The sequence below is a fragment of the Neovison vison genome, chromosome 1 (assembly GCF_020171115.1).
Source record: "Neovison vison isolate M4711 chromosome 1, ASM_NN_V1, whole genome shotgun sequence".
Lineage (NCBI taxonomy): Eukaryota > Metazoa > Chordata > Mammalia > Carnivora > Mustelidae > Neogale > Neogale vison.
Window position 1 is genome coordinate 4889426 of NC_058091.1, and position 16156 is coordinate 4905581.

The following is a 16156-nucleotide window of genomic DNA, read 5'->3' on the forward strand; positions in this document are numbered from 1 at the left end:
ACAAAGAGAAGGATGAGACCCCCATTACTCACTGTCAAACTAAGCCACTTCTGCGGGCTTTATCTGCAAAGTCCTTCCTTCGTGTTCCACAGCACGTCAGCATTCAAAACTCTAGAATCCAAGCTAATGATTCAGCATTTCAGCCAAGGAAAATGTTGTCCTGACAACTTTCTAAGTGATCTCAAGTAGATGTCCTACAAATTTAATTTAGGTTTAACAGGAAAGTTTCACATGTTAATTAAACACCAACTGATCACTAACAGCACACCCACCGAGGATTACCTATGTGATAGACACGGACAGAGGACATTACTGCTAAATCCAGTCCTTAACGAGCAGTAACGAGCAGTAACAAGCTGGCTTATCAGAGAGTAATCACGTGGCCGTGGGAGAAACAACGTTCATGCGTATTTCTCCCTATACACTTTGAGGCGTGACAGCAAGCAGACTTGATTTGGGATGGACTCTTCAAACTTCTGTCCTTTCTCTGTCCCGTGTAGGAAGGTGGTCACACAACTCACTTGCTTGTACTGACTTGTACTAGCATGAGATGCACACACAACTAACCTCACTATCTAGTGTCCGAGTGCCCAAGAGTAAGGACAATAGAACTGCTAGGACCGTCTGTGGAGCCCACTATGCTTCATGGCTACGTGACAGAGGGATTGTAACAGCCACTTTCTGATGAGAGGAACCAAGGTTCAGATGGATTAAACTGTTGACTGAGCCCCAAGGGTTCAATGGCAGAACTGAGGCAAAATCCACGTGTCTGCACCCAGACCTCTTACGCTTCTTCACTAACGCTACCTTGAGCATCAGACCATTTAGAGTTGATGAAATCTTGAAGATTTTTATGGGCTGCAAAGCAGAACGATTTTCTGGGGCATAAAGAGAAGATAAATTAAATTTTGTAAATACGGGGATTGAGGTTTAGTGAGATAGAGAGATGTGCACAAGTTCGCAGAGCAAGTCCATAGAACCCAAGACTCTACTTCTACTGCAAAGGTCCCCCCATACCCTGCCATCATTTATGTGGGGTGGCAGGCTCAGGTTCCATAAGTAAGTTAGGAGGTACTTACTAAAAATCCACCATGTACTAAATACTAATAAAACATATTTGCTGACCGTTTTTATGACTGGTCAGCTTGCATGATGAGTTATGGTGGGTGATGGAGGGCAGGCATCTATTCCTTAACACTCTTCCCTTTGAGAGAAGAGGACTATTTCTCTCTCCACCGCACCCCATCTCCATCCAGGCTCTGGGCTAGTCTATGACTGTTTTGACTAGTAGGGTAGGGAGGAAATAGCAGTATGCCAATTCTGCACATCGCTTTCAAAAGAACTGGAAGCTCCCACTCTGGTCTCCTGGAGGCCTGAGCCACCATGTAAGGAGTCCAGCAGTCTGCTTTACATGGTTTTGGGAGGCCCTGAGATGACCTGGGGGAGGGGGTGAGAGGAAGGAGCCTAGCTGAACCCAGCCTTCCATTTATCCCTGCCAGGGTGCTAGGCCTCTGAGAAAAGCTTTCCTGAAACCCCAGGCTAGCCTAGCTAGTAGCTAAATAACACCAGATAATCCCAGCCAATGCAACATGAAACGGAAGACTCACCACCTAAGTCCTGCTCCAATTCTCCACTCCTCAAACCAGGAAATGTAACAAAATTATGTATGTTTTAAGTCACCACGGATTGGGTTAGCTTGTTACACAGCAATAATTTACCAGAGAGCAAGGGGGAGGACACTTGTTACCTAGAAGTGTTAAGAGTTGCAATCTGCAAAGCAGGATTTGGGACCTGCTGGTAGAAAGGCTTCGCAGCTCCTGTTAGTGGGAAGGAAGGACAATGAGAGTGTGTTCCTGGATGCTGGGGAAGTGTGACCCATGTTATACAGGGGAAAGCTGTTTAAAAAGACCATCTCCTGCAGTAATGTGGAAAATGGAAGTTATATCCTTAAATTCATGAGTTTGGCCAAGAACATTTCCAGGAAGCACATAGAACTTTTCCTCAGGCTGCCAACAGCAAAATTCAAGGAGACAAAGATAAACCAAAGGGGAAACTTTCATGTTTTTATCAGAAGGTAGAGGAAATATGAACTTGCCAGGACTTGCTAGGTTTGAAAGTAAAACTACTTCTTATCCTTAGCCCCTCACAGCAAAAGGTTGTCAAAGGAAAAATTGGCTTCAGGGCAAAGATCAAACCCAGTGTGTTAGTGCAAGAGTCTTTGTTAAAACCCCAGAAGATCATTTCAGACAGACAGACAAACAGCTGGCCAAGAATGTCTAAGGCCAGCCCCACAGAATTCATCTGTTTAAAAAGATGACTTCCAAGAATCGTAAAGGCGTGTTTACAGAACAGTCTCTCTGACAGAGCTGGAGAAGGGCCTTCATGACTCAAAGATGTTGAGAAGGAGAGGGGCTGACGAGAACCCACCCTTCCAGCTGATGGCTCCACACCTCACCTACCTGAGCAAGGCCAGCTCATACCATCCAGACTAGCCCACTGGCCACTCACGACCCCCAGCTCTCGTCCACTCTACGTGAAACAAGAGAAATGCTGAGCCAGGGCTTGTCCAGACTCCCAAACCCAACGGCTGTGAGATAGAATTAAAAGGTGGGTATTTTTTTTTTAAGATTTTACTTATTTATTTGACAGACAGAGATCACAAGTAGGCAGAGAGGCAGGCAGAGAGGGAGGAGGAAGCAGGCTCCCTGCGGAGCAGGGATCCCAGGACCCTGGGATCATGACCCAAGCCGAAGGCAGAGGCTTTAACCTACTGAGCCACCCAGGCACCCCGAAAAGGTGGGTATTTTAAGCCACCCATTTTGGAGGTCAGTTGTTATGCATCAAATGATAATAATCATTACGACATGGACTTTGACAGTAAATAAGAGAAGCCCTCCAAAAATCAAACAGTAATTTTTAATCATCTTTTCTGTGTTTCTAAGTGCAGCAGGTTCCACCAAGGTGATAACCAGATCCAAGAGTTTCGTACACTTTCTGCAACAATACACAGGGCTGGCTTCATCCTCCTTCATGACGCCCTTCTCTGGACTACCATGGCATACTGGGCTTGTAACTCTCTTAACTCAGATACTGTAACTCTCATTCGTTCTTTTCCATTTTCACCCCGACCCCTCTGGCTTGAGCCACCCAACCTCTCACCCAGCCAGCTGTGATTGCTTTCAACTAGTATTTCTTCCTCCAGGATGTTCTAAATCTCATGCCAAATTAATCCTCCCAAAGTACAGCTCTGACCATATCCAGGCTTACCTCCCACTAGATGCAAACTATTCACCAGTCAAAATATACTATTCTCCACCTCCCAAAGACATGCTCCCCCTGTCCCTGGATCTTTACACACTCCATTTCTTTCCTGGAGAATGACATCTTCTCAGCCAACATCCATCCTGACCTTTAAAAATCAACAACATTCTGCTCTAATCCCTAAGCCACCATTTATTGCTGTTTTTTTTCCCCTCTGAGGGGGTACAGAGTCAACCCCCCTCCTAAAGTTATTCCCCCAAACTGCAAGGTTTTAAGATATGGGTTTTTGGACACATTCAGCCAATAACCAAGTAATCCATCCAGAGATTTATCCTCTACCAGATTCCATGCTTTTCAAACCTGGGGATGATATCCCCCTCCATAAGATAAACGTTAGCTGAATACATTGGGGAAGATGGTTCTTGCCTTGCCCTCAAAAAGTTTTATACCCAAAAATAAAAAGGAATAACACAATGAACACTTAGACAACAAATAGACAGGTGTAATTAACTTCTACACCACATAGCACAAATTCTTAGTGTTTTAGTGTTTTGTGCAAGTAAAGAGCCATCACCAAGAGCTGGAACCATCAAGCAAAGCTTGGTGGGTGAAGCAGGATGTGTACTTGCAACTCCCGACTAGGAGGAGGGAAGTGGAGAGGAAGTAAGCCCCTGTGGACAAAGAAATCGACTTGAGCAGGGAGAGGTGAGAATAAACAGGATACACCCACAGGAGAATGCAGAAGGGGCTTCATTTCCTTCCCCAAGGCCAGGCACCTCTCCTGAGATAAGAAATCCTTGTTGCTGTCCTAACCAGAGTCTTAAGATCTTTGGCTATAAAATCATAAAAGTAATACCCAGACCCCAAACTGGGATATGGAAGGGTAAAATATTTGAATCTGGTACTGCTTAGGAAAATCCAGGAAATATGATTACCCTGCACACTGAGGTTTTAAACAAGTATTTCCCCAACTCATAAAAATCCCATAGAGGAGACATGACCACCCACACGATGAGAGTCCTTGCAGTGAACGCTGATCTGGAGGCCCTCGGCTCCCCAGTCTCCTCAGCTTGAAGACCCAATGTCATTTATTTTTTTTTTCTCCCAATTTATTTATTTTCAGAAAAACAGTATTCATTATTTTTTCACCACACCCAGTGCTCCATGCAAGCTGTGCCCTCTATAATACCCACCACCTGGTACCCCAATCTCCCACCCCCCCCCCGCCACTTCAAACCCCTCAGACTGTTTTTCAGAGTCCATAGTCTCTCATGGTTCACCTCCCAATGTCATTTAAATGAACAGGAGGGCCCTTAGAAGAAAAGGATGCGTGCTTGAGGTGGAGATCCCACACTCAGCCATCACAAGTGCTGGTTCCCTAGCCCCCGGGGAGGATTGCACTCTCCTGCAGTAGTGAGGCTAGACTCGGGGCCAGCTCTTCCATAAGGAGGAAGACAGCTGCCCTGAAAGTTACGGCTGCATGTGAGACAGAAGTCACCTATGTATGTTAAACCATGAGACGTGGTCGCAGCATGACCTCACCTATCCTGACTCATTCAGTAAGTATCTGGTTATATTTCCTGATCAGAGTGTTCTTGTCCTCATTTTAGAGATCGGGGATGTGTGACTCAAAGTCCTTCGAATAAATTGCCCTGGGTCTCGCATTGCCGAGGATACAAAACTAGCTCTCTGACTCTGAATCGGGCGGGGGGCGGGGGGGAGGGTATTCACCTGGGTTGGACTTTCTCCCAAGAAAAGGAAATTCTCCACAGGTCCTAGATCTTACCCAGAGAAATAGGCACACAATATTTAATAATATATATTCCATAATAGGATGTGGGTATAGGATAACCACATATCCTATGGATCCTCCATTTGGGGAGGGATCCAACTCCCTCCCTCCCTCCATGCCAACTCATGAAATTAGAACTTCTGCCAACACATCCATTCTTCTAGGGGCACTGGGGTGAAGCTGCTCCTGTCCACCCCTGTGAGCTCTTTTCCAATGAGGGCAAAGAAGGCATCTGTAACAAGTGAGACAATGAGGATCTGACAACCAGGGGTCCCTGTTCCTCTGAGAGCTGGAGTCCAAAAGAAAGGGAAGCTGCTTGTGAGGGAGTTTCTGCTCTCCTAGCTTTCTTCCAGACCCGGTGTCCCCTCAGACTGTTAGTCACCATAGGAGGTGCTATCCATCTGCCAGGCCTATGAACTCAACCAGTAAGTTCAATTTAGGGGAACTATGGTAGGAATCTCATCTTGGCCTCACATTTAAGCCCTGTTGTATCCAGTTTTTCCAGGAAAGAGCACATTTAACCCCTATCTGAATTCTTCTCTCTTTCTCCACTAGTCCAGAATTCAGATGGGGTAAATTGACTCCCTCAAAATCTACCAACACCATTCTCCTGAAAGAAAAATCAACAGAAATAGTGCTTCATGTGAAACAGCCCATTCAGCTCAGAATACAGAAACACTGGACGTGCTAACAGTTACTCATGTGAAATTCCTGAACTTCCTCTAACTAGGATTCCACATCTACAGCCCTACCCCCAAATAAAGCTCCGTGCCTGACATCAGACACCCGGTTTCCCTGCATCCTGAGGCCTCATGGTTGTTCTCCCCCTTAGTTTCCTTCACTTCTCTGCATGTACAGGGGAACTTGCGACCCCCGGGGGTGCACCTGTTGTCATCGGAACTGACACCAGCCCTGGACGTGGCATTGACTGCTTAATCATGGCTTCGGGAACAAGCCACAGTTTCTTGGCCTTTGAGGAGCCAGATGGCAGTGATATGTTTTCATGGTTACCTTTCAAAATAAGAGAACAATGAAGCAGATCTAGACCCAAAAGTAGGGGAAAAGAGCAGCTCCTTCAAGTCTGCAGCCTGTCCGGCTCCATCGGCTCCTCACTCCGGTTACTGGTCAGCCTCCAGGCGGACATCTCTATCCTGGGCTGAGGATCCTCCTCCTTCCAAGTCAGCCCTTCAATCTTGAGCCAAACCCCATGGCTCCTTCCTTCCCCAGGCTGGGCTCCATCTACCATCCCTCCCCACTCTTGCCTTAAGGACTGGCTCCATTCTCTAGCCTAGAAACGTTCCCATTACTCCCATCCAAGGAAGAGGATGCAGAAACACCTCCCTGCCTTCCCTGTGAGATGCCACTACTCTTCTCTCCCCTGGCCAGCTGTCTTGGGGAGCGACCCACACACCCTGATTCCTACTCCCCTTCTATGCAGATGCCATCTGCAGGTGCCCCCAACCCTCACTGAAACTGTTTCCTCTCCAATCATCACTGAGGACAGCTTGTACAGGGTTCCATGTGGGACCTGTGAATGTGACCTATTGGGAAATAGGGTCTCTGCAGATATCATCACATTAAGGTGAGGACATTAGGATGGGGCCTAATCTAATCTGATTCGTGTCCTTGTAAGAAGAGGCTTGGAGAGACACACAGGGAGAATGCCATGTGGCCAAGATTAGAGTGATGCCTCTCCAACTCAAAGAACACCAGAGATTGGCCACCACCAGATGTGAGAAGAGGCAAACAAGAGCCCTTCCCTAGTGTTCTTAGAGGGATCTAGGCCCTACTAACACCTTGACTTTGGACCTCTAGCCTTCATAACTGTGAGAGAAGAAATTTCTGTTGTTTCAAGGCACCTGGCTTGTGGTACTTTGTTAGTGACAATAAGAACTAATGCATACTCTCTTTCCCATCCTCACCCTAGCCACTTTTGGAAGAATTTGGCACTTCTAACAACTGAGCCTTTCCTGAAATGTCTCTTCATCAGTGATTTCTGCAAAATACCTTTCTGGTTCCCCTTCTCTGATTCTCCTGTGATCATCCCTTGACTTTTTCAATGTTGGCTTTCCTCAGAGTTCTGTCCTTACTCCTTTTTTCTTCTTACTCTAGCCTTCTTTCCAAGGTGAGCTAATTTGCCTTCTGTACAAGATGACTCTAATATTTATATCTTACTCGTCTTCCGACCCCTGTTTCCAGACTCTGAGCAAGCACCTCCACCACTTACACCCCATTTGGTCCCCATTCAGAAGTAAATTTATTATTTGCTATCGTATATTTTTCTGAAACAAAATAGGGTATTGTCTCCCCCCCCAACACACACACACACACACAATACAGATAAACATATCTCACTGCCCTGCCACCACCCTGCTCCAATCTATCCCTTCTTTGGTACTCCCTATCCACGAAGGTCATCAATAGCCATCAAATATTGCCCATTCTACTTTCAAAATCATCTTTCATTCTCTTCTATTTTCTCCATCCCCACTGCGTTGACCAGTAGCATGTCTTTATCCTCTCTTGAAGAGATTATAGTCATAATTCCTGTTCCATTTACCATTGCTACTTAACAAACCATCCCAAACTCAGTGGCATAAAACAGCAACCATGCACCAGGATCATGGACTCTGTGGGGACTCAGGTTGAAAAACCAGACTGGAGTAAGAAGATGGCTGGGAGCTGCAACAATCTGATGGCTCACCAGCTCTCATGGCTGAGGGTTGATCCTAGCTGCCAGCTCATTGCCTACATGGGGGGAAGTGTCACTTCAGCAACTACTTGGGCTTCCTCACAGCATGGTGGCCAGATTTTGAAAATGAGCATCTTAAAGAACACTAAGAATGACCTGTAGAAACTTTCCTTCCCTGGTCTCATAAGTCACAAGTCATCACTTCTTTCACAGTCCCAAGCCCACCCAATTCAAGGGGAGCGAGTGTAGATGCCCCTTTGTAATCAAAGAAGTGGCAAAGTCACTTAGAAGAAGAGTTTGTGGGCGCCTGGGTGGCTCAGTGGGTTAAGCCGCTGCCTTCGGCTCAGGTCATGATCTCAGAGTCCTGGGATCGAGTCCCGCATCGGGCTCTCTGCTCAGCAGGGAGCCTGCTTCCCTCTCTCTCTCTCTGCCTGCCTCTCTGTCTACTTGTGATTTCTCTCTGTCAAATAAATAAATAAAATCTTTAAAAAAAAAAAAGAAGAAGAAGAGTTTGTGGGATGGGAGGTATGATGTGTGCTGGGAAGAGCAACCTGCCACAGCTTCCCAGCTGGCACCCCTACCTTCAGGCCTCAACTCTCAGCCAGTATGGCTTCTGTATGTATAGCAAGATTATGTCTTACCCTTGTTTAAACGCTTTTGAAAAATCCTATTTCTGGAAAAAAGAGATTTTAAAACTATTTTATTGCCTGTGGGTTGGTTACTTTGCTATTTGTTCTCGGTTCCAAACCCACTCTTTTCAGCTCTTGCATGATGCTGGGTTTTGACTCTGCATTCCACCTTTTTTAGACTCCCTTGCCAGATGTCTCCCATTAGATTCTGCCAAGTGTCTAAAAGACACTAAGAAGAAACTATAAGACAAGCAGGTGGGAGAGAAGGGGAGAAGAAATTTCTGCCTCCTATCTGCTTCCTGTGAGCATTACACAGTGGTGGCACTGTGGCCCAGTGGTCACAGTAAGCTCCAACTTTCAACTTGTCTGTGCTCCCAGAAACAGCCCAAGTATACCACTCGGGGGCCCTTAAAGCAGCTGCCTTATGGCCCTCCTCAAAAGCCTGACCTCACCTCCATAAAACCCTTTCTCCCAAGCTCTCAGCTCTGAAAACCCCATCTCCTCCCTCACTCTCCCAAGCTATAGGGTGGCACCTACTTCCTGAAGTTGTTTGTTAGGGTTACCTCAGGAGTCCCCTTTAACTCTTTCACATCCATATCTGTGAGATCAATGCCCTGTATTAAACTCCTTCTTTTGGAACACATAGCGTGGTTCCTCTTTTCCTGACTACACCTTGACAGATAGAACATGTGAAACCTTCCATTAACAGTCGCAACCTGCCCTTCCAAACTTCCATCCCAAGATTCTCCCCCACAAAGCCTTCTGCATGCTATCCACAATCACTGTCTCTGGCTTTCCCCCAACACTACATTTTTTTTCATGTTTCTGTGACTATGTACATACTATATTATAAACTTCATGAGAGAAGGATTTGTGTCTTGTTTTTATCTCTTTCCTTTATACTTCCCCCTTTTCTAACCAGTGCCTTGTACAGTGTGTGAGACATCACAAATGTTGCCTGAATGAACACGTAAAGTCATTAATCCATTCAGTATTTTCTGGAGAGATGATTTACTGAGTGTGTTTCTGGCATTGGGCACAGACACGTAACGTTGACATTGAGGAATGGGTTTCACCTATGCCTCATACACCACATCGGCAAGCTGCCTCCTATCTGTCCTGTAGATTAAGGAAGGTATAAATATTACCTTAACATGTTTTATATATTAACTAGGGAAGCTCAGGAGATGAAGGCATAAATCAGGGCCACAAAAGCTTTAAAATGCTAATCATAGTTTTGACATCTGATTATGTATGACACACGTTCAATGGCAGCTCTACGTAAAGCACAGTGGGGGAAATTACCGTGAACAGTTCTACATGGAGTACAGTGGGAGAAATTACTGTGAACAGTGTAATGGGTAGTCTAAATGACAGCATTATGATAACACTGAGAATTAATCTTGTCCTTCTTGCTAAGGAGCCCAGATACCTCATGGGATTTAGTATCAGAACCCTGTAAAACTCCCTGGTCAACAGTCCTCAAACACGATGTCTAAGACAGCAAGCTTTGGCGAGCTCCTCGGCCCCACCGGAAGACTGGATGAGGCCCTGGGAATGCCTTAGCCTTGAGGATATATGAAAAATGGAAGATTTCCAAGTACTTTGAGTTGAGTCACTTACAAATGAGTCATCTTACAAAACCAGCTCTGCCTTTCATTTAGGTCTCTAGCAAAAACAAACAAGCAAAAAAACCTCAAATAATTTTCAATACCTTGAAGTTTTGCTTTTCACTTCCTCCCCAAACATTTGGAGAGTTTCCTTTCCCTTAGCATGTACCAGTTCAGACTCCTCTGGTTGCCTAGGACAAGAATTCCTCTAGGTAGAGCAGAGGAGGAGGTGTTTATGTGAGAAGTGACAAGAAACCCCTCACGGAGCCCAGAATCAATGCGGCAACTGAGGACCTGGGCTCTGGATGGAAGAAGAAGGGGACCCTCCCCCACCTGCCACCAGCAGGGGTGTGTGGGTCTTCATTCTAGTGCTCCATCATCCACAGTCACAGACACAGGAAGTGTCCCTCTCTTACTACTAAGAAACACTTTCTTTACTTCTAGTTCAAGTTCTTTTTTTTTTTTTAAGATTTTATTTATTTGACAGAGAACCATCACAAATAGGCAGAGAGACAGGCAAAGAGAGAGAGAGAGGGAAGCAGGCCCCCCACTGAGCAGAGAGCCTGATGTGGGACTCGATCCCAGGACCCCAAGACCATGACCCAAGCCGAAGGCAGCAGCTCAACCCACTGAGCCACCCAGGTGCCCCTCTAGTTCAAGTTCTTAAGAAACAAGGACTTAGATCAGACCAGCCCATCATTCATGTGACTGCAGATCTGTGACCAGCCTGAGGGTGTGGGCTGGCTGCTGTAGAGTGTTGGGTGTTCGCACATCATCAGTCAGGTGTCAATGTAGGAAGTTTGCGTGTGTTTTGGAGGGTGGGACATGGCCAACAGGCTGAAGGAGTTATAGGTGTGTACCTAAATAAACATCATGAATATTGGGGAATAAATATTTTTTTCAACTAAAATACACATTTTATTATTTTTCATCAACTTACTATTTTTTTGCCAAAATTCAAGTTCCATGTATTAATTTATCTTTTAAATATATAAGGCATGCCTTGTATGTCATCACTTAGAAGTGAGAAGGACAACAAGTCATCTCAAAGCTTATTTTCATGCATTTAGAAAGTCATCTAGTGATAGAAATGTAAGGCCATTGTACTGGAGGATCTTTGATCACCTAACAATGCCTGTGCTAGTGGGTGCTTCAATCCAAACCTCAATTCTAAAATCCAGTCATACCTGTTAACAATTTTGGCAAATTTGGGAATTATTTTAATACTACATTTATTTTTTTTTAATTTTTTCAATTTATTTATTTTCAGAAAAACAGTATTCATTATTTTTTCACCACACCCAGTGCTCCATGCAATCCGTGCCCTCTATAATACCCACCACCTGGTACCCCAACCCCCCGCCACTTAAAACCCCTCAGATTGTTTTTCAGAGTCCATAGCCTCTCATGATTCACCTCCCCTTCCAATTTGCCTCAACTCCTTTCTCCTCTCTAACACCCCTTGTCCTCCATGATATTTGTTATGCTCCATAAATAAGTGAAACCATACGATAATTGACTCTCTCTGCTTGACTTATTTCACTCAGCATAATCTCTTCCAGTCCCATCCATGTTGCTACAAAAGTTGGGTATTCATCCTTTCTGATGGAGGCATAATACTCCATAGTGTATATGAACCACATCTTCCTTATCCATTCGTCCGTTGAGGGGCATCTTGGTTCTTCCCATGGGTTGGCGACCGTGGCCATTGCTGCTATAAACATTGGGGTACAGATGGCCCTTCTTTTCATGACATCTGTATCTTTGGGGTAAATACCCAGGAGTGCAATTGCAGGGTCATAGGGAAGTTCTATTTTTAATTTCTTGAGGAATCTCCACACTGTTCTCCAAAGAGGCTGCACCAACTTGCATTCCCACCAACAGTGTAAGAGAGTTCCCCTTTCTCCACATTTTCTCCAACACATGTTATCTCCTGTTTTGTTAATTTTGGCCATTCTAACTGAATGGTGCTGGGAAAACTGGACAGCTATATGTAGAAGAATAAAACTCAATCATTCTCTTACACCGTACACAAAGATAAACTCAAAATGGATAAAAGACCTCAATGTGGGACAGGAATCCATCAGAATCCTAGAGGAGAACATAGGCAGTAATCTCTTCGATATCAGCCACAGCAACTTCTTTCAAGATATGTCTCCAAAGGCAAAGGAAACAAAAGCGAAAATAAACTTTTGGGACTTCATCAAAATCAAAAGCTTCTGCACAGCAAAGGAAACAGTCAAAAAAACAAAGAGGCAACCCACGGAATGGGAGAAGATATTTGCAAATGACAGTACAGACAAAAGGTTGATATCCAGGATCTATAATGAACTCCTCAAACTCAACATACATGAAACAGGCAAACATATCAAAAAATGGGAAGAAGATATGAACAGACACTTCTCCCATCAAGACATACAAATGGCTATCAGACACATGAAAAAATGTTCATCATCATTAGCCCTCAGGGAGATTCAAATTAAAACCACATTGAGATATCACCACATTTATTTTTTATGAGTTAAGTCAATTTTTCCTTTCTTCCAGTTTGTTGATATTTAGTTGACAAATAAAATGTATATATATTTAAGGTGTACAACATGATGTTTTGATATACATATACATTGTGAGATGATTATCCCAATCAAGCTAATTAACATCACTTCACATAGTCATATGTGTGTGTGGTGAGAACACTTAAGATCTACTCTCTTAGCAAATATCAAGTACACAGTACCATATTATTAACTGTCATCACTATGTTATACCTTAGATCTCCAGAACTTACCCACCCTATGTAACTGAAATTTTGTACCCTTTGACCAACATCTCCCCGCTTCCCCTTCCCCCTGTTCCTGGCAACCAGTATTCCCCTGTCTGCTTCTTCAATTCACATGTGAGTGAGATCATGCTGTAGCCGTCTTTCTGTGTCTGGCTTATTTCATTTAGCATAATGTCCTGCAGGTTTATTCATGTTGTCACAAACAGCAGGATTACCTTCTTTCTTATGACTGAACAATATTCTGTTATAAATATATATATATATATATACTTATATATATAAACATATATATATTTCTGTTATAACAGAATATATATTATATGTAATATATATTACAGAGAGAGAATATATAATATATATTTCATATATACACATACACACAATATTAAAAATATTTATTTACTTAAAAAAAATATTTATTTACTCATTCATTCATTCAGGTGCTCAGACACAGGTCATTTCCATATCTTGGCCATGGTAAGTAATAGTGCTATGAACATAGGCGTACAGATATCTCTTCAACATACTGGTTTCATTTCCTTTGAATGTATACCCAGGATTGGGATTGCTAGATCATGGGATCGTTCTTTTTTTTAATTTTTTGAGGAACCTCCATACTCTTCTTCACAGTGGCTGTGCCAATTTACATTCCCACCATCCGTGTGCAAGGGCTCCCTTTTCCTACATTCTCACTAATCCTTGCTATTTCTTGACTTTTTGATTCTAGCCATTTTAACCGGTGTGAGGTGATAGGTGATACCTCATTGTGGTTTTGATTTGCATTTTCCTGATGATGATGTTGGGCATCTTTTTATGCAGTTGGCCATTTGTATGTCTTCTTTCCAGAAATGACTATTTGGGCCTTTTGCTTAATTTTTATTCAGGTTTTTTTTCTCTACTGGGTTGTTTGAATTTCTTCTAGATTTTGGATATTAACCTCTTATCAGATGGATGGTTTGCAAATATTTTCTTCCATTTCACAGGTTTTCTTTTCACTCGGCTGATTATTTATTTTGTCCAGCAGAGCTTTTTACTCTGATGTAATCCTACTTTGTCTATTTTTGCTTTTGTTGTCTATGATTTTAGGGCTATCCAGAAATAAATTCAAGAATTTACAGTCTTCAGCAAGGGCTAAAAACACACAATGGGGAAAGATAGTTTCATCAATGAATGGTGTTGGGAAAACTGGATATCCATAAGCAAAAGAATGAAATTGGGTCTTTATCTCACACCATATACAAATATCTACTCAAAACAGATTAAAAACCTAAATGTAAAATCTAAAACCATACAGGGGCTAGAAGGAAAACCTTTATGACATCAACAATGACTTTTTTGGACATATTTATTTTTAATGTATTATCTACTTAACTTTTGATGTATAATTTATGTGCTTGATATTATTAAGCCAAAAACTTAATCTACCTGAGCAGAAATTGGTTGGTAACATGCACTGGATGACTCTTGTGTCCCTCTTGGCAGTGAGCCTGCAGATGCTGCAAAGGACCCATGACTTAAGAAATACAAGTGCATTGAAACACTAGTGGGACCCAACAGTTGCCCACAGCACCATCCCTGAAACTCCTACATGTATTGTGGCAAACATCGCAACCTATTCAGCTTCTTAAGGATTGGCAAACCAAGCAAAGCAATGGTGGGGATCTGTGGTTTTGTTTTGTTTTGTTTCCATGAGGAAATAAACATCACAGTTCACTGTTACAAGGATATATGATTGAAAGTTATTGAAAAGGGATTGTTTACAGTGCTGTAAAATGTTACTTGAGGGCCCATGAACAAATCATAGATGTAACACCTATACTTAAGATTTTCACTGAAAGCGTTAAAAAAAAAAAAACTAACACTTTCCCAAATTTACTCTTATAGTGTATCAAATCCAGATAAACATACAACTGTAGCAACTATTTTTATAATTCCAGGAAACATAAGTAGATGCAGAATTCAGTGATAATTTTAGTGTGTTTGGTGAGTTAGTGAGTTTGAGGATTTGACAGGCAGGCAAGTAGTGAATCCTGCTGGTCCATGTTTATAAAACTGTTCCGCAGGAGGGAAACATGCTACAATTGTATCGTATACTTTTCTTTAACGTTTTTAAGCTACACAAAGAAAACTTTAGCCACGGTCCATAATGCAGAAGCCTTACACAAAACCTCCCATCTCTTGTTGGCGGAGTATGTCCACAACCGTAGGTATCAACCCACCTCTTGCTGATGTCCCTTGGACACCGCTGGATGACTCTTTGGAGACATCTCTTTGGAGAATGACCAGATGAGGCATGATTTTCAAATCCATGGTCACTACTCCTAGAAGAGCTTCAATAATGGAAATGCTCAAAACCTCTCTAAGAAACGTGTAGTACGTATGAGTCCTTTGTTGCTATGGTTATCAGAGCTAACCTTGCCTCAATCTTTCACAGACGTTTACCAAAATGAGGTATACTGGGGTTTCTCACCCTGGGCACTGCCGACATTTAGACCAGATAACTGTATTGTGGGGGCTGTCCTGTGCATCCTTGGCCAAATCACTAGATGCCAGGAGCACCCTCCTCTCCCACTTGTAACAGTCAAAAATATCTCAGGGAGCCTGGGTGGCTCAGTTGGTGAAGCGTCTGCCTTCGGCTCAGGTCATGGTCTCAGGGTCCTGGGATTGAGTCCTGTGTTGGGCTCCTTGCTCCACGGGGAATCTGCTTCTCCCTCTGCCACCCTCTGGCATCTCTCTCATTCTTGCTTTCTGAAATTAATAAAATCTTAAAAAAAAAAATGAGGGCATGAGTTGCATGGAGCACTGGGTGTGGTACATAAACAATGAATCTTGAAACACAGAAAAAATAAAATAAACTAATGTGTATATACACATAAATATTTGTGTATATATTTGACAATGTCTCTCTCTATACACACACACACACACACACACACGCACGCGCGCGCGCGTGTGTGTGTGTGTGTGTGTGTGTGTATAGAGAGAGACATTGTCAAATGTCCAATGGGGACAAAATGGCCCTTGTTGAAACCACTGATGTACGTTTATCTGGGGCACAGACAAACAGAGGTAAAACACTTTGTATTTCAATTCAATGCAGACAGTACTTCCCATATCTGCATACACTGTGGTAGGCATAGCAAATTATGTCTATCAGAAAAGTACGAAGTAAAAAAGGGGGTTCGGCAATGGGTCCTGGAATGTAATTATCTGGGTTTAAAACCAGACCACCCCATCTACCAGCTGCCTATCACCTTGAACAATTCTGCTCTGTAAGCCTTGGTTTATTCATCTGGGAAATTAGAGTCATAATACCACCTGCCTCATACAGTGGTTATGAGAATTAGCTCAGAGAATAAATGTAAGGCCTGTAACACAGGACCAGAACAC